General features: G+C 37.7%; 1 pseudogene; it reads right to left on the bottom strand.

Moving 5' to 3' along the window:
- Positions 1-23477: 23477 nt before the first annotated feature.
- LOC148481764 (5S ribosomal RNA) lies at positions 23478-23596 on the bottom strand (annotated as a pseudogene).
- Positions 23597-24545: the final 949 nt, after the last annotated feature.

Below are 24545 nucleotides of genomic sequence, written 5' to 3'. Positions count from 1 at the left end.
TAATAATGCCAAAAAATAATGAGAAATTGTTCTTATTTATTCCTCAGATTGATGAAAAATGTTATACATTTTTGCCTAAATTAGAAGAAACATTTGATCAACTTGTGCCCAAAACAGTTAAGAGACTTGACAAGATTCAATCCTCTATTGCTTATGCACTAGCCCATTTTAGCAGATCATACCAACAGATTAGATGATATGAGTTAGTAATATTGAGGACAATACGAAATCACTGCAAACATGCCAAGCCTCTTATACAGCCTCTTATAATTCACTAGATGACAAAGGGGATGATTTGGAAATTCAACCTAGGCATAATAATTGCATTTTGTTGGCATTCCTCAGCAAATCAATGGGCAGCCTTATTTGATTATTTGGGTAAAACTCTGGTGTCTTGCCTTCTCCTCCAAATAGACTTGGGAATCTCACAAATTGAATGGGCACATCGCTTTGGTCGGGATTAGGAGGGCACTAATAGCAGACCTTGCCCAGTGATAGTCAAGTTTTTGGACTATTAAGAAAAGCTCCTGACAGCCTATAAACCATCATAGGGAATTGATGGTAGATGTCCATCAGATTCTCAATTTTCATGATTTTTCAGTGGCAGTGGCTCAAAAGCAAAAGGAATTTTCCTCAATTTGTAAATATGTGGCTGATAATAATCAGTTTGCTTTTCTGTATCTAGCTGAATTGAAAGTTACTGACAATAAACAAATTCTTATTTTTGATAACCCTGATGAGCCCCACACTCATTTTTTTCAACATAGTTTATCTGGGAGGTCACCATCCAGAACACATACAGACACTTCTCCCAGGTCATGAGCCTCTATGGCTCTTTTAGTTAAAAAATAACTGCTCTCCTGGTTTTATTTGTATGATAGTTATAGTTTATTAATACATGTATACAAAGGGAAAAGGTACTGTTATGTTTGTTATTTTTATTTTATTATATTTTCTAAGGACTCTTACAATTCCTGGGCCACATGCCAGGACTCTACTAGGACTTTATTTGGATGGAAAAATATTTGGAAAAAAATGTATTGGAGCATACTTATATATTGTTTTTTTTGTACATTGCTGGTAGATTGGGTGAACCCGGATCCATGTTGTTTAGCAATACTATGGGTTCCTTCTGCTTGCTGGGACAGAGGGACCTTATATCTAAGGTATATTGCTCTGCCTATACACTCCAGTTAACTTGTATAGGATGATTACATCAATACCTATATCCCATCAACCCCTTACACAGACAGCATATTCTATCTAAGTCACATCTTGGAATGTGGGGAGTCTGAACACCCCGATCAAACATACAAGGATCTCCTCATTCCTTAAAATAGTTATAGATATAGTTTATCTACAGTAAACTTATTGGAAGGAACATGAGGATTCCACTTTGCATGATGGCTGGATCGGCAAATGTATTTCTGCCTCTTAACATTCCAAAAATTTGTGGCATAGCAATTATTTTTGCCTAGCATCTTCCTTATACTATTTTACATACTATTTCAGACTCAGAGGGTTGACATATTTTAATGGATGTTCAAATTTATGATGTCAAATTCACTTTGCTTAACATATATGTGCCTAACAGCAATTCTTAGAATATATTGCAACTTTTACATAGCAGAGTGAATTATAATGTTTTATCTGGTGGGGATTTTTAGACTGTTTTAAACCCTTCTAATGATAAGTTCCCAATACCACAAAACACCACGGTATTGGCAAACTACTCTCTGGTGGATCCTTGGAGATTGTTCAATCTCACCAATAATCCTACAGATTTCACTTGGTGGTTCATGGGTCCCCCTCTCGCATTCACTACATTTTACTCTCTACTACACTTCTTCGTTTAGATGCTACATATGCTTTTTAGATGATAAAGCAGTATCTGACCACACCCTGGTCTCGGTTTACTTATGCCCCTCCTTTTGGCACTTCCCCCATGCCTTTATTATTCTGAGCATTTTCAAAAGTTCTATAATTAAAATTGGCAGAATTTCTGGATGATAACCTTGAGCAGTGGGACAACCCTGTCTTGTTTTGGGAAACATCTAAGGTGGTAATGAGGGGACATATTGTGTCATTTATTGCAAAATGAAATAAGGAAATAAAGACTCAACATAATGTACTGCAACAATCTATGCAGACTTGCCTAAGGAATTAAATAGCATAACCCCCAATGATACAACCAATACTAAATACATACAAACCCGTAAATTAGTGGACGGCTTTCTTTTAGCTCAGGCCCAGTTGAAGATGGACTACACTAGACAGAAATATTTCGGCTGGGATAACAAAACAGGCACCTTATTAGCTAATATGACTAAATCGTTTAAATGTAGACACCATGTTACAGCCCCTCAGAATGGTCAATCCTCTAATTTTCTTAAAAAAACTTCAGCCATTTGTAAGGCATTTCAAAAGTATTATGATATCCTTTATAAATCTACCCCGCATGACCCTTTACTAACTGCTAAATTAGTGGTTGAGGTGACCCTTCCCTGTCTAACACCCTTACAGAGTGAAGCATTAGAAGCTGAAATAACTGAGGAGGAGATTGCTGGCACTGTAGCTAACATGGATTTAAGTAAATGGCCAGGACCAGATAGTTACTCCATGGAATACTACAAACTTCTAAAGCATGACATGGTGCCAGCACTTATCAGGGGTGCTCTTCACCCCCAGTGTGAAAAAAACATGTTTTTTTCCATGTGTGTGTGCATGCGCTAGCCACACTTATCAACAAATTAGCTGTGCCAAGTGTGCTGCCTATGTTACATAGAAACATAGAAACATAGAATTTGATGGCAGATAAGAACCACTTGGCCCATCTAGTCTGCCCCTTTTCATGTATCCTTTAGGCAACTTCAACCCTATTTACTCCTTACGACTCTCAAGGATATTCTGATGCCTATCCCAAGCGTGTTTAAATTGTAACACTGTTTAGCTCCAACCACCTCTGATGGGAGGCTATTCCTCCTATCCACTACCCTTTCTGTGAAGTAATTTTCCTCAAATTTCCTCTGAGCCTACCTCCCTCCAGTTTCAGTGCATGTCCTCGTGTTCTTGTATATCTCTTCCTTTGAAGAATGCTTCCCTCCTGTCCCTTGTTAAAACCCTTCATGCAGTTGAAAGTTTCTATCATGTCCCCCCTTTCCCTTCTCTGTTCCAAACTATACATATTAAGATATTTTAGTCTTTCTAGGTAAGTTCTGTGCTGTAGACCATGCACCATTTTAGTTGCCCTTCTTTGTACATTCTCTAATGTGTTTATATCCTCCTGGAGTAATGGCCTCCAGAACTGAACACAGTTGTTAATCAAGGGGCTGCTGCCTTGTTCAGGTGTGCTCTCCCCCCTCACAAGTGCAAAAAAAATATATTAATGTTTTTTTTTGTGTGTGCATGCGTGCGTTAGCCACACTTATTAGCAAAATAGATGCACAGAGGTGCTGCCTGTGTTGTTTATCAAGGGGCTATTGCCTCATTCAAGGTTGCTCCCCCTCAGTGTAATCTTTCTTTTTTATAGAAGTGTTTCTATTCTGTGTGTGTGTTAGCCACACTTATCAGCAACATAGCTGCATAGGGGTGCTGCCTGTATTGTTTATCAAGTGGCTGCTGCCTTTTTCAGTTGTGCTCTTCCCACCAGTGTAAAAATAATAATAATAGATTAATGAAAGTTTTTTTTTTTCTGTGTGTGTGCATTAGCCACACTTATCAGCAACACAGCTGTGCAGGGGTGCTGCCTCATTTAGGGGAGCTTTCCACCAGTGTAAAAAAAACCAACAAATTAATTAAAGTGTTTTTATTTTTGTGTGTGTGTGTGCGTTAGCCACACTTATAAGCAAACATAGCTGCTCAAGTGTGCTGCCTCATGCTCTCCCCCCAGTGTAAAACAACCCCCAACAAATAAATAAAAGTGATTTTTTTTCAGTGTGTGTGTGTTAACCACATTTATCAGCAATGTAGATGCACAGGGGTGCTCCCTGTGATGTTTATCAAGGGGATACTGCCTTGTTCAGGGGTGCTCTTCCCCAGTTTTAAAAATATATATTTTTTCTGTGGTTGTGTGCGGTACTCCACAGAATACTACAAACTTCTAAAGCATGATAAGGCACCAGCACTTATCAAGGATGCTCTTCACCTCGGTGTGAAAAAAAAAAAGTTTTTTTTCCTGTGTGCGCACGTTAGCCGCACTTATCAACAATGTAGCTGCGCCAAGCGTGCTGCCTGTGTTGTTAATCAAGGGGCTGCTGCCTTGTTCATGGGTGCTCATCCTCCTCCCAAGTTAAAAAAAAAATATATATTAAGTGTTTTTTTTCTGTGCGGGTGTGCATGTTAGCCAGCAATGTAGCTGCGCAGGGGTGCTACCTGTGTTTTTTATTAAGGGACTACTGCCTTGTTCTGGGGTGCTTTCCCCCAGTGTAAAAAAATATAAAAATAAATGTTTTTTTTTTCATGCATGGTTGCCAAACTTATCAGCAATGTAGCTGTGCAAGGGTGTTGCCTGTGTTGTTTATCAAGGGGCTGCTGTCTCATTCAAGGATGTTCTCCCCAAGTGTAAAAAAATAATAATAAATTAATGAAAGTGTTTTTTTGTGTGTATGTGCACATTAGCCACACTTATCAGAAACATAGCTGCACAAGGGTGCTACCTGTGCTGTTTATCAAGGGGCTGCTGCCTCGTTCAGGGGTGCTTTCCCATCAGTGTAAAAAATATAAAAATAAATATGTTTTTTTATGTGTGTGCATTTGCCAGAGTTATAAGCAATGTAACTGCACAGGGTTGCTACCTGTGTTGTTTATCAAGGGACTGCTACCTCAATTAGTGATGCTCTTCCCCCAGTGTAAAAAAAATAATACGTTAATTAAATAGTTTTTTTTCTGTGTGTGTGTGTGCGCGGTAGCCACACTTATTAGTAATGTAGCTGTGCAGGGGTGCTGCCTGTGTTGTTTATCAAGGGGCTGCTGCCTTGTTCAGTGGTACTCTCCCCCCAGTGTAAAAAAATAAATAATACAATTGTATTTCTTTCTGTGTGTGTGCATTAACCACACTTATCAGCAATATAGCTGTGCAGGGGTGGTGCCTGTGTTGTTTATCAAGGGGCTGCTGCCTTGTTCAGTGTTATTCTCCCCCCAGTGTAAAATAAAATAAAATATAAAAGTGTTTTTCTTTCTTTGTGTGTGTGTTAACCACACTTATTAGCAATGTAGCTGTGGAGGGGTGCTGCCTGGGTTGTTTATCAAGGGGCTGCTGCATCATTCAGGGGTGCTCTAGCTCAGTTTTAAAAATATATATTTTTTGTGTGGTTGTGCACGTTAGCCGCAACTTAGCTGCTCTATAATTGCTTGGTGACACTGCTGCAAGACTGCAGTGAGTATGGAGGACAGTCACATGACAGGAGAGCAGGATCAACATACCATTCTTATAGCTGCCGGCAGCAGTCATGATAATAATGCAAGGCCTTCAACATCACCTATGAAGACCGCTAGACCAGGGCTTAAGTCAGGCCATGTAAAATCAACTTTTACCCTGTTAATCTAATCTAAAGCTAAGTTAGCTTTAGAGAAACAAAAAAATGGCAATATTCCATTAACTACATGAAGTGACAAGGAAAGGGTAAGGCCTTCACCTTTAATTATGACTGGTGGCTCTATTTGTGATGATTTTAGCCCTTTATCTTGTAGGAGAGATACAAAAAAAATAGAATTGTTAAGATGAGTAAGACACCAGAACCAACTGTGTGCTCTGAAAAATCACAGATCCCAAAGGAGAGTCCAAGTGTGTCTGCGGTTGCCATGTGTGAGCCTGACCTTTCTAAAACTATACTTGAAGAGGATCCTCCTTCCACCATGTGTGTGCCCTCTGCAAATGTGGGGATGAACAGCACAAGTGAACATGCTAATGTAGAAATTGAGAATGCTTCTATGGGATTGCACCAAGAGGATGAAAAGGATATTTATGTTGATGAGGATGTTGATGCCAAGGATGTTTGTGTAAAAACTATAAATCAGGTGACAGTTGTTGCCCATGGTGGTAAAAACTCCCATTGTTTCCTAGGCAAAGGACCAAAAAATCCACTTCTCATGTGTTGAATTATTTCCACCTAAATCCAAACAACCTTTGCCAAGCCATTTGTAACCATAGTCAAATAACAGTGAGTAGTGGAAAGGACCTTTACCATCTTGGAATATCCTCCCTGTTATGTTAATTGCAGTACATTCATCAAATTGGAAAGTGTTTTTCAAATTTAGAAACTTTGGCTGAGAAAAACATAATAACAATCAGTCCAGTGTCACCAATTTGCTCCCTTCTCTCTGGACCCAAGTGCCTGCAATTTCCACCACCAACAACTGCATTATCATCAACATCTTCAGTCATGATTGGAAGAAGTTCTGGATCCAATTTCATAAGCATGACTGACTCCTCTCCAATCAGTATTTCCTTAGATGGATCCTTGAGTGCTATGCCTGTTGCTGCTGCTAGGGGTGGATGTTCATCCCAGAAAGGGCCCAAGAAGACTACTACTAGTAGTAATTAAGAAAAATGACTATTAAACAGTCCTTTGATGAATAAAGTAAGTATAACGGCTCTCACTTAGTTTCACAGTGGATCACTAACGCCATGATGGCTGTGCCAGTATTAGATGGTGAAATAATAGAAAAAGAGGAAGACAATATGGAGGAAGTGCAAAAGGAGGATAAGGGGGAAATTTGTGTCCCATCTGACGCTAATGAGGATGTTGATGATGAGGATGTTGTTTGTGTAAATCTGAAGACATCTGTTACATTCGTAAAGCCAAAGTTAGCAGCGGAAGGGACGTAAACCATCTAGGCACCTCTTCCCTGTTATGTAATTTTTAGCGAGTTCATGCAATTTGTTTAACAAAACTATAATAATTTGTAAATTCATTACAAGCAGTCCAGTATCAGCTACCAGCAGTTTGTACGAGCACATGCAATCTCCACCACCAACTCCCTCATCATCAACTTCCTCCTTAATAAAATAAGGTAGTCCTTCCAAAAAATTGTTTTGTGGGAGCCCAAATAAACCAAGGAGTTCAGCCATGAATCAGTCCTAGTCACTAAAGTGCTTGGTTTGTTAAACTGTGCATGCCCTTTTTAATATCCCACATAAGAGTGGGTAGATGGGAGGGACAATTCCATCTTGCACCTCGTTTCTTTACATTTTGCACAATTTGGGGCATTGCCAATTGACATTATTATAGTTTATTAAACTATCATCCTGTCTGCCACTGCTGTGTGGCAATGCTTCATAGATGGTGCAAAAGAAAGAAAAAAAGTATTCCTATAATGGGGCACTCACAGAGCATAATTTAAATAATCAGTAAATATTTTTTATCAGAAAATATAGTTGTGACCTATTTCATAAACATCAATATCATAAAATATAACTTTTATTGGTCTCTCATAAAATATCAGTGAAATATTAATACATATAACAAATACAATTTAAAATTGTCTATCAACCACCTGTATAGTATAATAATAAAGGCATCAATGCTGTCCATTATTTCCTAGAAAAATGTGGAATGGATGATTTTGGTCACTTCTTATTAACCCTGCTTTGTATTGACAAATTTTTTTTTCGTCTTTAATGATAGATTCTACTTGCAAGTAAGGGGGACAGCTATGGGGGTGGCTTGCGCCCCCACGTATGCTAACATCTACTTAGGCTGGTGGGAGGAGACCATGGTTTTTAATGATGATAATGATGATTATTCAAACACATATTGTTGTGCTTACGGTATATTGACGATCTCTTGATTATGTGGGATGGTCCTAGAGATAAATTCATTAGATTTATTGATTTGTTAAATACCAACAACTTGAATTTGAGACTGACGTATGAAGTCAGCGAATTGGAGATCACATTTCTGGATTTGAAGATCAGTAGGATTGAAGATGGGAAAATTGTTACAGATCTGTTTAGGAAACACACTGCTACAAACAGTGTTTTGCACAGAACTAGTGCACACTTTCCTCTGGTTCTTAAAGGGATACCAAAGGGTGAATTTTTTCGCCTGAAGAGGAATTGTTCGGATCAGGCACAATTTGTCAAAAGGTCTGAAGAACTGACTGATAAAGAGAGGGTACAGTAAAAGGGCCATTAAAAAGGCCAGATATGAGGTCAGTTTGAGGGACCATAATTCTTTATTGTATCCCAATGTAGTCCAAGATACAGTACCAGATAGGATTAGACTTGTTGGAGACTTTTGTGCAGAATGGCGGGAAATTCAACATATAATTCAGAAATATTGGCCGATATTAGAACTAGATTCAGATCTGGCCAGAAAATTTGGTCCGAAAGTTTCAATGAGCTGGAGACGATCAACAAATCTAAAAGACAGATTGGTCCACAGCCATTGGAATACTAACAAGAGAAGGAAACCTGTGATTGAGGGATCATACAAATGTGGGAACTGTAAAGCCTGTATTCACATGGTACGCACTACGGAATTCAAGGACAATTTTAATAAAGTACATAAGATACATGATTTTATCAACTGTAAAACTTCAGGGGTTATATATTGTGTGATCTGCCCCTGTGACAAGAAGTATGTTGGTATGACTACTAGACCACTGAAACAATGGGTGCAGGAACATGTGGGTAGCATCAGGAATTCATTGACAGATCTGTCTAAATTTAAACAAATGACATCCGTTGTGAGGCATCATTATGAACAACATCAATGTGACCCTAAGAGTTTGAAGGTACATGGTATAGAGAGGGTGAGCCTAGGAATTAGGGGTGGCAATCTCACCCAAGAATTGTTAAAAAGAGAAAGTTATTGGACCTTCCTCTTAGGTGGTTTACAACCAATGGGACTAAACGAACACATTAACTTTGGTGTTTTCTTAAAATTAATTATTCATATTTTTGCGATATCTACATATGAATTGATCTTTGAAACATTATTGAAAATTCTTGGTTAATATTTATTAGGTAGTTTTGGTATATTTTTTATTTTATTTTATTTTAGTTTATTTTTATAGAATTACATATTATTCCCTTAATTCACATGTTAATAGGGTATAGGTTTTATTATTTGTATTATTATGCACATATATGATTGTATTGTTTATTCAGTCACTGAGGTGTACTGTATATCATATATATTTATAGGTAGTGGCTTAGTTTGGATCCCACTATTTGATATACATCACAAGGATATTTTTATTTATTAATATATTCTTTACTATCACGGGGATAAACCTTGGCATAGGTGAAGTAATTTATTATAATAAAATGAAATAGTTTATTTTTTTCACTTATTTTAGGTGATGAGGATTTTTGCACAAGATAATAGGAATATCGTAATAATAATATTTGAATAACTAGCACTGTAATATATATTTATGGTTACATAATTTATTTTCTGGAGACTTGAAATGATGTACTCACTTAATTTTATTTTATTTTAATTGAAATATGTATTGATCAATGATATATTGGTTTATAGGTGTTATATTGTATTGTTTATAATTGTGGATTATTGGAATAAATAAAAAGTAAATTCACAAGATATTAGTCTATTAATAATGTTATGCTTACATCTTTAGCTTATATATTAGTGCTCAGTAAGAGATATATATATAATTAGATCTTCATGGTAATTCTATAGTAACCTTATATGTATCATTACTGGCATAGGACTTATGCTGTTTGGTTAGGATTTCAATTCACACTGTTCCCTATGAGAATGCATTACTTTGACTCTTGAGCCAATGACAGAGCTGACAGGCAGAGCAGATTGGCCCTGCACTCCATCATTCAAATAGAGATGTGTTGATTGGAGAATCAGCACTTTATAGGACCATGCAACCCAGAGGGCGGGTTGCTGCTTTGAAAAAGCTAGACAGCGAAATGCGTGTCAGGAGACACACGATACATGCTATCCAGTGTGTGTTTTGTGTTTTAAATGTATTAACCACCATTGAGTAGTAGTCTCTATGAATGTGATGGGTGTCTGTTAGATGCTTGGACAGCGCAGCGGGTACAGCTGACCCACACTAGTTGCTGCCCAAAGAGAGACTTTGTATCAGATTATTATGGCACATGCCATGTAGTGAAGTAATACTGATACAGGACACCCGGGTTATTATCTATGGTTACCATCAGGGGATTGTGTTCTCTTATTGAAGGGTGATGAGACAGTGTAATTTAACTGTTAATGTATAATAAATTATTGCAGTTTACTAATCAGACCTGCTAATAGGTAACCATATATTATTGTGTGTGTGTGAGACAATGTATCTAAAACAGCAACTGTGTATATGAGATAACGTATCAAGAGCTACTATGATACCTGTTATATAGGGTAGAAGCACATAATCACAAGGGTGACCTTTCAGGCTTATGTATATAAAACATAATATAGTAGGAGCGCTATATATATAAATATATATATATATATATATATATATATATATTTATATATATATATATATATATATATATATATACACATTAATCCTTGCACCATACACCATTCAAATATTTATCTGGGGCATTGAGTGATCTTGTGAGGTATTATAATACTGTTCATTAGCAACAGTATGTTGCATTATTAATTTAACTTTGTTCACTGTGATATAAATTTGGAATTATTATGACCTCCGAATAGCACCTTTGATACCTTGATACCTTTATGATTTAATTCCTTGGTGTCATTATTTTGTCTCTAGTATACAGATGCCCATCCAACGTACTTATTATATACTGCTTTATTAGATGAATATAAGATATTATACTATACAGGTGGTTGATAGACAATTTAAAGATGAAAACATTTTTTGTCAATACAAAGGTAAGTAGGGTTAACAAGAAGTGACCAAAATCATCCATTCCAGATTTTTCCAGAAAATAACGGACAGCATTGATGCCTTTATTATTATACTATACTGGTGGATGATAGACAATTTTAATTTTTATTTGTTATATGTATTAATATTTTGCTGATATTTTATGAGAGACCAATAAAAGTTATGTTTTATGATATTGATGTTTATGAGATAGGTCACAACTATATTTTCTGATAATAAATCTTTACTGATTACTTACATTACGCTCTGTGAGTGCCCCATTATAGGAATACTTTTTTTCTTTCTTTTGCACTATGTTAACCTTTATTCCTCGGTGCACCTCCCCATTGTGACAAATACACTGATACTAATAGTAATAGGGGAAAGGACGACGATTATTCAGGTTTGTGCGGATATTTATTTTTTCTTTAATGTTTCATAGATGTCCTATATTTTTTTTAACAGCTATGCATTTGTGCCACTGCTCTGTCGGTTACTTTAGCCAGTCAGCTCGCTGCAGCCTTTGGCCTATATTGGTGAAAAATAGTGAAATCAATATTGTGAGCTGTGAGGTGGTTAAAAATACTTGGAAATGCCTGAAAATTATTATTAATAAGGTTAATAATACTGTAGGAACAAAAACAGGCCCAATTTATGTGGTTTTAGCTGTTTATATACATTTTTGGAAAAAATACAGATCCAAAACCAAAACAAAACAACAAAACACTGAGGATAAATATCCAAAACCAGATCCAGATCCAAAACTCAAGTAGATACAGATCCAAAACCAATACCAAAACATTGGGTTCAGCGCACATCTCTTCTTTTTGGTAGCTTTAGAATGGATGCTCAGACATGCCTGCATTCCCACCACCACTCCCCCGTTTTCCGGGACCTTCCCCTGTCACCACCCACAAATGGCACATTCTGTCCCTCAAACTAGCGGGCTGTCTGTGTATTCCGAGTGATCGCTTCCCGATCGCAGTGACTGGCTCAAGCATGTGCATTTTGCTGCCTATGCATGCACACACAGGCGACAATCAGCCAGCAGCGTGTGAATGCAGCCTAGCGAGCGGGTCTAAATCAAGCTCTTAATTTGAACTCTGTTATGCCAGATGTAAGGGAGGATGCAGAGAAATGGAGACATCTTAATTCTATTATACCTAGGTCAAGCTAACTTGGTGAAGATGAAATTATTTCCAAGAATCATATACTCTCTTCAGTCTCTTCCCATATTTTAGTCTAGATGTGATGCCATGGAGATTGAAAGAATAATACATACTTTTATTTGGAATGGTTAGAGGGATAGAATTGAACTTGTAAAGCTCCAGCAGAGTAGAGTAAATGGAGGTATTGATTTAACTAATAGTGCTTACAGTCATGCAGCCCACCTTCGCTACTTGAGAGTTTGGCTAAATAATAAAAATATGTATGCCAACACTAATGTGGAGGTTGAATTCTTAAATTGCATTATCTTAACCTATTTCTTGCATTTACATGGGAATGAGATTGAAAAGCTGCCAGTTCAAGTCCCAACAGTGGATACCCAACAGAAGGAGATCTTGACTGGGGCAGGTCAGTATCTTAACCCTCCCCTGTCCCCCCCAACCATCCTTTAGTGGTGCCTATCCCTTACCTCCCACCAGGAGTGCCTAAACCTAACTCTGCATCCCTGTACCCTAAACCTAACTCTCCTGGGAGAGATGCCTAACTCTAACCCTCCCCCCTTGAGGTACCTAACCATAATATACTCCCCTAAACCTAACCTCAATTCCACTAGAGTGCCTAATGCTAACCCACAACCCCCATGGCTAATGCTAAGGGTGCCCCGGAATTACCTTCATACGTCCTTGCATCCTCTGCGTTCTGGCATCGTGATTAACATAGGCATTGGTATTTCAATGCTATGTGGTGTAACTAGGGCAAGGCGAGCAGGGTGCATGCCCTCGGCGCCATGGGACCGGCAGCATGGGGGGGCGCCGCCGGCCACGGTCCGGCCCGCTCTAGTTAGCCACCAGTGTAGTGCCAACCACAGTGAGTGCGGTCAGCGCTACACATTTACACAGGACTGGCGCTAGGCTTCCAGCACTGGTCCTGTGCTGCACACCTGAGCCCGTTCCCTCCCCCTGAGTGCTTGCCCAATAGCGCCAGGAGGCAGGCTCAGGCTGTGCATAACACATACATCGCCGCCAGTGCTGGCGGCAATGCATGTGTTAAACAGCAGCCATTGAGAGTAAGATAGACTCTCATTGACTGCTGCAGCACCCACTGCAAGTGCCGGGCTTCCGTCCGGCTCCAGCAGTGGGTAATGGGACAGATGGCATGACATCATGACGTCTCTCCCATTATGCTGAGCGCACCAGCCTGGGAGGACTGGCAGGCAGTGGCGGTGGCTGGAGAGGTGTCACAGTCCGGAGCAGCAGCGTGGATTCAGGTAAGTAAATTTTTAAATATTTTTTTTTTAAAACTGTCAGCACTACTGGGGGCACAACAGGGGAGGAGGGTGGCTACCACTGGGGGCACCTCTACTGGGGGCACAATGGAGGGGGGTGGCTACTACTGGCGGCACCATTATTGGGAGGACCTCTACTGGGGGGGTATTACTGGGTGCACCATTATTGGGAGGACCTCTACTGGGGGGGTATTACAGGGGGCACTTAATCGGGAGGGGGAACCTCAACTGGGGACCACTACTTGGGGGGGGAACTAATACTGGAGGCATTATAAAAGGGGCCTACTACTAGGGGCACTGCACTGGGGGGACCACAACTGGGGGCAATAACAAGGACATCTACAGGGACCACTGGATAGGGGGGCTCACTACTGGGGGCCTGCATCAGGGGGACCACTACTGGGGGCACTGCATGGGAGGGGGGAGACTACTGCTGGGGGCACTATATAAAGGGCTTACTGCTAGGGGCACTGCGGGGACCACTACAGGGGGAATTAGATAGGGGGGATCACTACTGGGTGCCTGCATAAGGGAGACCACTACTGGGAAAACTGCATGGGGGGACTACTGCTGGGGGCACTATATAAAGTGCACTGCATAGCGGGACTACTACTGGGGGCACTATATAAAGGGCACTGCATAAGGGGATACCACTACTGGGTGCACTGCATTGTGGGGACTGCTACTGGGGGCACTGCATAAGGGGGAACACTACATAGGACACTGCATTTGCGAGGACCACTACTGGGGGCACTGATTAAGGGGAACTTATTGGGGGCTGTATAAGGGGGACCACTACTGGGGATACTGTATAAGGGGCACTACTATGGGCCTGCATAAGAGGGACCACAACTGCATACTGGGGGTACTGTATAAGTGGTACTACTGGGGTTAAGGTGCATATCAATAGGAATTTTCAGCATGAAAATAAAGGGGTGTGTCATGTTGTCACTGAAGGCGCGCGCACATACCGGGATGTTGGTGGGGGGGTGGGGGGCTCCCTTTTCAAATTTGCCCTTGGCTCCAAATACCCTAGTTACGCCACTGGTTATAGCACTTGCCGGGATTCCACTGTCGAGAATGTCAGCCATGTAGTCAACTGGTCTCATAACTATATCCCCTTCCATGATAGCGAGATACCCATATCGGTTCACCAATAAATACAATTTATACATTTGTTAAAACAGTATCTATGATAAATGATCACTTAAATGTATCTAAAATTTTGTGGCCACAATCTTGAATCAAACAGGATAGGAAATAAATCCTTTATTATCCCCTAGTAATCTGTTACATCTAGGTATTTATCACAGCTGTGTTTTGAAGAATGAATATCATGACATCTAGTGGGATTTCAACTCTGTTTCACAAGGATATTAGCATTGTTACTTCTCCTCTAACAGTGTATGTAGAAGTAGATATTCCTGTGTTAGTTTGTTTTGACATGACACAGTATATATAGGGTTTAACCCTTAGGTGAATTAAGTCATATCTGGGATTGCTTTCATCCTTTTATATTTAAAATTAGTGCTCAACTATTTTATTCCTGAACATTTAGAATTTAAAGATACGAACAGAAAGGATTCTCTGCTTTGACTGGGGAAACATAAGTTGCTGAATCCTATAAATCTGTCTTATTTTTATAAACAAGTACATGCCTCTAAAGGAATCATTAAATAAAGTATATTTTATCCTCTAAGGGGAGTTGTGCTGTCATAGAACAGCAGGAATACTGTGTTGTGTCAATACAAACTGACACAGGAATATCTACTTGTACATACACTGTTACAGTAGAAGTAACAATGCTAATATACTTGTGAAATAGAGTTGCAATCCCACTAGGTGTCATGATATTCATTCTTCAAAACACAGCTGTGATAAATACCTAGATGTAACAGATTACTAGGGGATAATAAAGGATTTATTTCCTTTCCTGTTTGATTCAGATTGTGGCCACAAAATTTTAGATAAATTTAAGTGATCGATTACCTTAAATACTGTTTTAACTAATTTCTAAATTGTATTTATTGATGTTTACTATCGATTAAAGTAAAATGGCTATCTACGTATGCTAAAGAGCTGATAAATCCTATTTTAGAAAAGGAATAATAAAAGATTATTTTTTATTTTAGAACTCTGTGTTAGCGCTTTTTATCATTTTTTCTATATTTACAGTTTATTGCCACAGGGACTGAGTAATCCCCTTGATACAAAAAGCAGCAAACACTCTAGTTCTATATAAATTTTAGTATTGGCACCAATAATACTTTGTTTATTTTTTTTTTTGCTATTTACTGTTACTTTTATTATACTACCCTAAGGCACGAGAGTGGCAAGGGGGGCATGGAAATAACTGTTAGCTATATTAGCCATAGTGAAAATATGTATTCTACAAATTTTTGGAAAACAAATTTTCATGTTTTTGATTACTCAAGTTAGGCACCCAATTGTGTTAATATACACTATGATGTCATTGTAATGTCTAGTTGATAGAATGGAGAGAAGAGAAAGATATATGAAAGGAACAGGTCCCGAGATAACAGAAACTCCTAATAGGGATGAAATTGGAAATATGCATAGATTGTTCAATAAGCTTGAAAATCTATGTACCACAGAAACAAGACACTGGTAGGATCAGGTCACTCTGCAAAAGTATCTTGATAGTGACCTCATTCCCCAGGGTCTGAGAATTCTAAAAAAAAAAATGTTTTGGGAGGACAAGGAATTTACTGAGGAGTGGAATCAGACTTTAGATTCATGTTCAAAAAGTCTGATGAAACTACTAATAAAATATAGAGCGCTAAAGGAAAGCAAATTACAGGAAGAAATAGAAGAAATACATAACCTATTAAAAACCTTTGACAAAGACCCAGAATTCAAAATAAGAGACTCAAAAGTTAATAAAAAAATTGAAGAGTTTGAACAAATGCTAATTAAAAAGAAAGAACATAAATGAAATAGAGGCAAAATAGACTATGAAAAAGGAGAGACACGTGATTTTAACAGAAAACAAAGAAATGTAATAAACACTTTGTTAAGGGAAAACAAATTTGTGAGATTTCAACAACAAAAACATGGACAATCCAGAAAAAGACCTTTTAGTGGAAATAGAAATATTTAAAAAAAAAATTAAAGACCATAACCCAAAAACTTGGGGATATACACATAAAAACAAATATGAGATACTAGATCACTCCACAGAATTTGAACACTATACACCAGAATGGAAAAATAGGGGTAGATATAGGACATCAGAAACTGACGAAGAACTGGATTCTCCCTATAACAAAATTTTTTTAGACAAATGACAGTTCCCCAAATATACTTACAAGGAAAGCCCAAGGGGATCAAGAGGAGGAAAGGGAAAATCCACAAAAAAATCTGTGTCAGATAATAAAAGATAAAAATAAGGTTATCTTCAACCTATCTACAAAAAGATTAACAGAAGACAAATTAAAACTTTTAGAAAAAGGATTACATTTTGCTCTGATTACAAAACCAAACTTGTTCACACTCTTCGTAGATCTAAAAAGGTATGTTAGAACTTTGAGTCAAAAAAGGTACTTTGCACTAAAAGACCTAAAAAAATCTAGAATAATAGGATCACCCAGACTAATGGTCAAAAAGGATGATGAAATGATAGAATTATTAGAATCCCTACAGGAAGAGTCAGATATACAAGAAGATGTCAAAATATATGACCCAAAAAGGAAAAACATCTTTAAAAGAAAGTCATACTTCTATCCATTTCAAGCTAAAGGACCATTTATTGAAGGTTTCTATAATAGTGCACTAGAAGATTTCCGTGAGATGTGTAAAAAAGCTGAAAAAAATATATTTAAAGATAATCTGAGTAATGGTGAAAGAAAAGCAATAAAAACCCTCTATTCAGAAAAAGAAATTATAATAATATCAACAGACAAGGGTGGTGGGATTGTGATACTTAACATGGTGGATTATCTGACAGAAACCAATAGACAGCTAAATAACAGAGACTTTTACGCCATGTTGGATCACAATCCCACCACCCTATATCAGCAAAAACTAAGAGTTAGTAGAAACAGCTCTCGAAGATGGCGCAATTACAAATAATTTAATACACATACGGTCACATTCACATTTTACTTTTTACCTAAAATTCACAAATCACTTATATCACCTTCTGGGCGACCTATAATTTTGTGCATTTGTTCAATTACTAATAATTTGTCAGCATTTGTGGATTGTTACTTACAGAGTCACGTGAGAAATTTGAAGTCCTATATCAAGGACACTAAACAGTTTTTGAATATCACTAAAAGTATTAATTGAAAGGAGAGCTACACATTATTAACATGCGATGTTGAGGCTCTATATTCCAATATTCCTCATACTTTAGGTGTACAAGCCATAAAGCACTATTTAGATAATGATGTGGATATGTCGGATTCCCTATGTGACTTTGTTATTAATTCTATTTATTTCATTTTGCAAAACAAATATTATTTATTTGACACCTGATTTTATTTACAAACACGGGGGACTGCGATGGGGACCAGGTTTGCTCCGAGCTTCGCAAACCTATACATGGGCCGTTTTGAAGAGGTACATGTGTGGGGGAGCGAGTTCGGGGCAAACCTGGTCCTATATGGCAGTTATATAGATGACATGTTTTTCATTGGGATGGGGATATTACACATCTGCACGCTTTCATCATGAGTTTAAATCTCAATAATTATGGTCTCACATTCACGTCAATTTTTAGCACTACAAATATTAACTTTTTGGACATTGCACTATCAATCAGAGAGGGGAAATTGGTAACAGAAACCTTCATTAAATCGGTAGATCAAAATTATTATCTTAATTTTAAAAGTTCACATGCCAAAACATGGAAAATAAATATCTCAAAGGGACAATTTATCAGAATAAAAAGAAATTGTACCACCAGAGAATCATATAATAGACAGACAGAGGTACTGTTTGAGTCCTTTTTAGAACAGGGTTACCCTAAGGAAATTCTTCAAAAAGCTATGAAAGAGGTAGACAAAATAGATAGAGAGGACCTTTTAGATATAAAATATAAAAATCGAGAAGATGCGCCCAAAAAACAGAATAGATCATCACTATTTACAAAATATAATAGCTGTGCACAAGAAATTAAAACTATAATAATGAAAAAATAATCTTTACTAAAACTGGATAGAATACTGAGAGACGCAGTAGAGTTGGAAGGAGAAGTCATTTTTAGAAGGGCAGACAATATCAAATCAAAATTGGTCTCTAGCCACTTCAAGCAAGAATCAGTAAAGATAGAAAATATAAATAGCTGGCTTCCTAAGAAACTGTTAGGATTTCATAGGTGTGGAAAGACCTCATGTAATACATGTTTACACACAAAAAGAAAATAAACTGAATTTTCATCACATTATAATGGCAAAAAATTCTATATAAAGGACTTTATAATCTGTAGAACAACCTTTATTAAATATAAATACAATGTGGCTGTGGAAACAGTATGTGAGACGGACCACAAGAAAGCTTCATACAAGATTTATGGAGCATTGGTGAAATATTAGTAAAGGGATAAAAACTCATCCTTTGTCTAGTCACTTATCATAATGTAAAAATTTATCCCAAAGAAAAAATTTCTGTAAAAGGCATAGAACACATTAAAGTAACATCAAGGGGAGGAGATAGGTTCAGTATGCTATGGCTAAGGGAAGCTTTCTGGATCTATAGACTTGGAACACTTTTTCCCAACAGTTTAAATTACACAATAGAACTTAACAACATTTAGTTAATCTAAAGGTGGCTTTATTCATCCAACTAGGGATACATGGTACCAGAGGTCCCTGTGGGCCAGACTAACTAGGAAAGACTGAATAGTTTAAATCCACCATCTTATAATGAATAGTCTAACTTGATGAAATTATAACATCTTGAGTTTAGAGAAAAGATTTATTACTCTCTCCTTATTCAAACATTGATCTACTTCAAATGATCTAGTCAGGATATCTGACAAAATAGAAAGTAGTTATTATAGTTATAAATATTGGGATCTAAGGCTGTCAATAAAATATTTATAGTTTTAATTTATTCCATTCATAAACTGATGTGGTTTACATTTGATGTATCAATTCAAATTCGGTAAGTGTTTTACTATAATTATAATTTTATATATTTTTTTTTTATGTCTATTTATATGTTCATCCTTAGAGAGAAAAAACTATAGGTAAATTATATATATATATATATATATATATATATATAAGTTTTTCTTAAGATGTATATAATCAAACAATATTGTCTTATTATCATCATTGATTTTTCTAGGTGTATATACTAATGGATGATTTATGTTACTTGAACCTCATCCGGCCCTCTTGATGAATATGAGTATGTATATGTAGTGTGTGTATATTTATATATATGTGTGTATCTTTGTGTCCAGGACAGTTCTGCTTCAAATCTTTCTTGCTTATATGATTCTAGGAATATATGAGAGTATCTCCGATGTCTATCAATTCTAAATGTTCAAGAATAAAATAGTTGAGCACTAATTAGAAATATTAAAGGATGAAAGCAATCCCAGATATGACTTCATTCACCTAAGGGTTAATCCCTATATATCGTTACCCAAATATAAAACCTGATTAGTAGATTGCCTACACATGTGCTGACTACATTGGCATAAATAAAATGTTGGTTAGAGAATACAACAAATATGCTAACTGAGGAAGCCGTTGATATTTTACAGAGGCAGAGAAATGCGTTTTTACTGACCTACTTACTGCCATTTAGAGACCAGTTGATTTGGTTTGTCTGCATTCAGGCTATTCACACCTGAGAAGCAGCTGCTGAGTACAGAGCGGATATGGAGTGGACGGCAAGGAGAAGGAGGAGAGAACTATTCAGTAGTGTGCCATGCTTACACCCTGCACCCACAACAGGCCATCCACCTTCCATTGGGAAGCTGCCCTCTGACACCCATCTCCTGCCACACATCGGCTGTGGGAATCTGCACCCCGGCACGTTGGCTTCTGACTGTAGATAGATCTGCCACACACAAGTCACGAGGTGGTGTTTTAAAAGGAGGAAGGGAAAAAGAGCTACAAATGGCACAATCAACCAACCTTGCTAAACGGGAGCACGTGGTAAATAATACTAATTTTGAATACATATTTTTTAATGGTCGTGATTTTTTTAAAGTATGTATAGTGTGCACTTAAATTGAATATGAACATTAAGAATCCACTGCTTTGACTGGGGAAACATAAGTTGCTGAATCCTATATAAACCTATATAAACAAGTACATGCTTCTAAAGGAATCTAAAGGAATCATTAAAGAAAGTATATTTTATCATCTAAGGGGAGTTGTGCTGTCATAAAACAGCAGGAATACTGTGTCATGTCAAAACAAAGTAACATTGGAATATCTACTTCTATGGTACATACACTGTTACAGTAGAAGTAACAATGCTAATATACTTGTGAAACAGAGTTGCAATCCCACTAGGTGTCATGATATTCATTCTTCAAAACACAGCTGTGATAAATACCTAGATGTAACAGATTACTAGGGGATAATAAAGGATTTCTTTCCTTTACTGTTTGATTCAGATTGTGGCCACAAAATTTTAGATACATTTAAGTGATCATTTACCATAAATACTGTTTTAACTAATGTATAAATTGTATTTATTGATGTTTACTATCGGTTAAAGAAAAATGGCTATCTACTTATGCTAAAGAGCTGATAAAACCTATTTAAGAAAAGGAATAATAAAAGATTATTTTTTTATCTTAGAACTGTGTGTTAGTGCTTTTTATCATTTTTCCTGTATTTACAGTTTATTGCCACAGGGACTGAGTAATCCCCTTGATACAAAAAGCAACAAACGCTATAGTTCTATGTAAATTGTAGTATTGGCGCCAATAATACTTTGTTTATTTTTTATTTTTGCTATTTACTGTTACTTTTATTATACTACCCTAAGGCACGAGAGTGGCAAGGGGGGCATGGAAATTACTGTTAGCTATATTAGCCATAGTGAAAATATGTATTCTACAAATTTTTGGAAAACAAATTTTCATGTTTTTAGAATGGAGTGGTTAGAGGCCTCATAACAAAAGTAGAAGTTTAAAAAAAAAAAAAATTCAAAACACGGGAAAGTTACATAGAAACCCTCTCCCACTCACTTAAGGAACAGATTTGGAAGTGTTTCAGAAATACCCTATGATGATAAACACGTGTATGTTATTAAGACCTGATCTCCCTCACTGCTCACTAGACTATGGCTGATTGTAATCATAGTGACAACTTTATTTTATATTTGTTACACAGGTATGGACAGGGGAAGACCAGACAACATGGATTCGGGTTACATCATAATTATTACTTGTATTTTTTATTTAACATTTATCTGAAATGTATAGAATCTACTAACTTTGATGTATATTGGTTATGTGTTCCAGAAATGTATCATGTTATATTTCCATTGCATGTACTATAATTGATATTTCTTATGCTTGTAATTGATATGCTTCAATAAAGGAGAACATTTGATTTAAAAAAAATGTATACAATAAAGAAAAAAAATAAAGTATAACAAAGGGGGAGAAATAAAAGAGAAGAGAACAAAAAAGCAACGAAGCCAGCACTCACGTTCCGTCGATTCACTGTGAAGGTAACATATGAAAAATACAGCATACAGTAGTCAGCAGCAGCAGCCTGCCTGATGACTTTTTCAACCAAATCCTAGTAATTTATCTCAGGACAATCACAGTATATCTACTAAACGTGAGTGCTGGCTTTTTATTGTTCCAAAACACTATATATATATATATATATATATATATATATAATATATATGTATATATATGTGTGTGTATATATATATGTAAAAAGGGAAAGGCGGCACCCACAGGTCTGACGAAATGAAAGAACCAAACCCAACAACCGTGTCTGCCCCGCCCAATGCCCCAGTCCCACACAACCCCAACCAAGAACACAATGAAAAAAACAAACACACACACCCCTACAGTGGAATGTCCAAGGTGACCGGCGCAGTGCAACGCTCCACGCCGCCGGGGGCCAGAGAGCGACACCACCACCGTGCGCCAGACACCCAGGCACCACACAGGACAAAGCAGCCTGATGCCCCTGGTGGACAGTAGGAAAAATTACCACCATACACCGCGGACACGCGCGAACAGACAGCGAGGCACCGACATGCAGTGCCAAACACGATGAAATGTCAACAACGCGCCACCACACATAATGCAACCTGCAAGGTGTGGGTCAATGCCCACAAATCAAAAAACTGAAGAAACAAGGCAACATAACACAAATCGCTCCCACAAAAAGAAAGAACACAAAAACTCCACACCACTACGCTCCCCAACAGTGAATGTGAACAAAGCAAAAATGCAAAACCACTATTCCAAGTGGAAAACAAACAAGAACAATAACACATATACAAAAGACAACAACAAATGAAGAAGACATAGACAAAAAAAACAAGCATGCAACCACACCGCCACATACAAACAGCAAGCGTACCATCGAAAGGATCCCAAAAAGAACACATTGGTGAACACATCCATCAAAACATGTGCACCAGTACAGGCACACGAGACAAAACGACAAAAAATGCACACGTGTGCCACAGAAATGCAAGGAAATGCATGTCTGCAGAACACATCCCAACAAAGAAATGCAGCAAAAGAACCACAAAAGAAGACCCAAAGCAACACAGTCCATGGTGAAGATTAATCCATGGTATACAAATATGACAACCGTGAGGCTATGAGAAAAAAAGCACATGGAACACAGGATGACCCAGCAGAGCTAAACCCAAAAAGGTGCTCAGGTAATCACAAATATGACAAAACATGAACATGTGCATAAATGCAAAGATAACTTGGACCACCAAGAGAACATACAGATGACTCAACAGTATGGGAAAAACATAAAAAAAAAAATCATGGTAGAAAAAATCAATTAGAAAAAATGTTTTTACAAAAAAATATTGTACACAAAATATGTTATTAAAAATCTCCACAAAATGTAAAAAGTTGAATATTCTTATAACTCCAGATGTGCACAAATGTCCAAACAAGGAAATGGACTAACCAGGAGATAAGCCAGAATTCAAAGGGAACATCTGTCACTCTCCTGTGTGCTACCTGGGTATATAGGAGACTTCTAAGTAGTACTTACAACACCGGATCTTCCCTGAAGGTCTCCCATTCAAGTACTGGTCAGGCCCAACACTTCTTGGCTTCCAAGTTCAGCTGAGATTGGGCAAGACCAGTGTGGTAAGGTTGTAACAAAATACAACATCTCCCCCAGGGCTACACAGTGATAAACAAGAGGATATTATGTTTTTTTATCCGTCCCTGTATGTGTCCTGGAATAATCTAACTGGTAAAAATATATATAATTGTATACATATGTGCACATTATGAAATAGGACTGAACGGTCTCATGAAGGCACGAATCTAGGAGATAATATGGAGCTCACAAAAAACAAGAAAAAGATAGAGGACCTCATTCAGAGTCGGTCGCTGCGGCCACACGGTCGTAAGGGAAAAGGGTCCGGATATGCAAATGATGCACTCACAATTTGCGTCCTTAAGATCGGATCTTTAGCTGGCCGACCAAGGGGAGGATACGGCCGTAAGACAAAAAATACGCCCCCTTCTCGTACGCATTACACGTCATCTCCGGGCATATAAGGATTAATTGAGACCATCGGGAACCATCGGAAATGGTCGTAGAGCTTAAGGTTGACCATACCCTCTCTTAAGCTCTACGATCAAGTCAGTGTAAAAACCTCCCATGTCACGTGTGCTATTACACTACTTTGTTAATTATGCACTCCCATAAAACGCCATTTGCATAGTCAGGCACGCCTGCGTTCGGATCTCCACTCACCCGTTTTCAAGCACCTTCCCCTGTTACCACCCACAAACGGTTCATTCTGTCACTCACACTAATGACCTGGCAGTGTTCAAGGAGAGAGAAATTTCTGATCGTAAGAGCTAGTTTGTGCACGCGCATTGCAAACTTTACCCATGCGCAGTTTAGCGAACATCGGTAGCGCACGACCGTGCGGCCACAACGTCCGACTCCGAATGAGTCCAGAGTCTCGGTTAGTCCAAAAGGAGTAACCGTATTCAATCTATGAATCCATTGAGTTTCTAATTGTAACAACCGCTTCTCACGGTCTCCTCCTTTCTTGTCCATAGGCACAAAGTCAATGATTTTATAGGATAAGG

Source organism: Taudactylus pleione, unplaced genomic scaffold, assembly GCF_031769625.1.
Source record: "Taudactylus pleione unplaced genomic scaffold, aTauple2 ptg000564l, whole genome shotgun sequence".
Classification (NCBI taxonomy): domain Eukaryota; kingdom Metazoa; phylum Chordata; class Amphibia; order Anura; family Myobatrachidae; genus Taudactylus; species Taudactylus pleione.
Note: the sequence above shows the minus strand (reverse complement) of the source record. Positions and strands in the feature narration are given on the sequence as shown.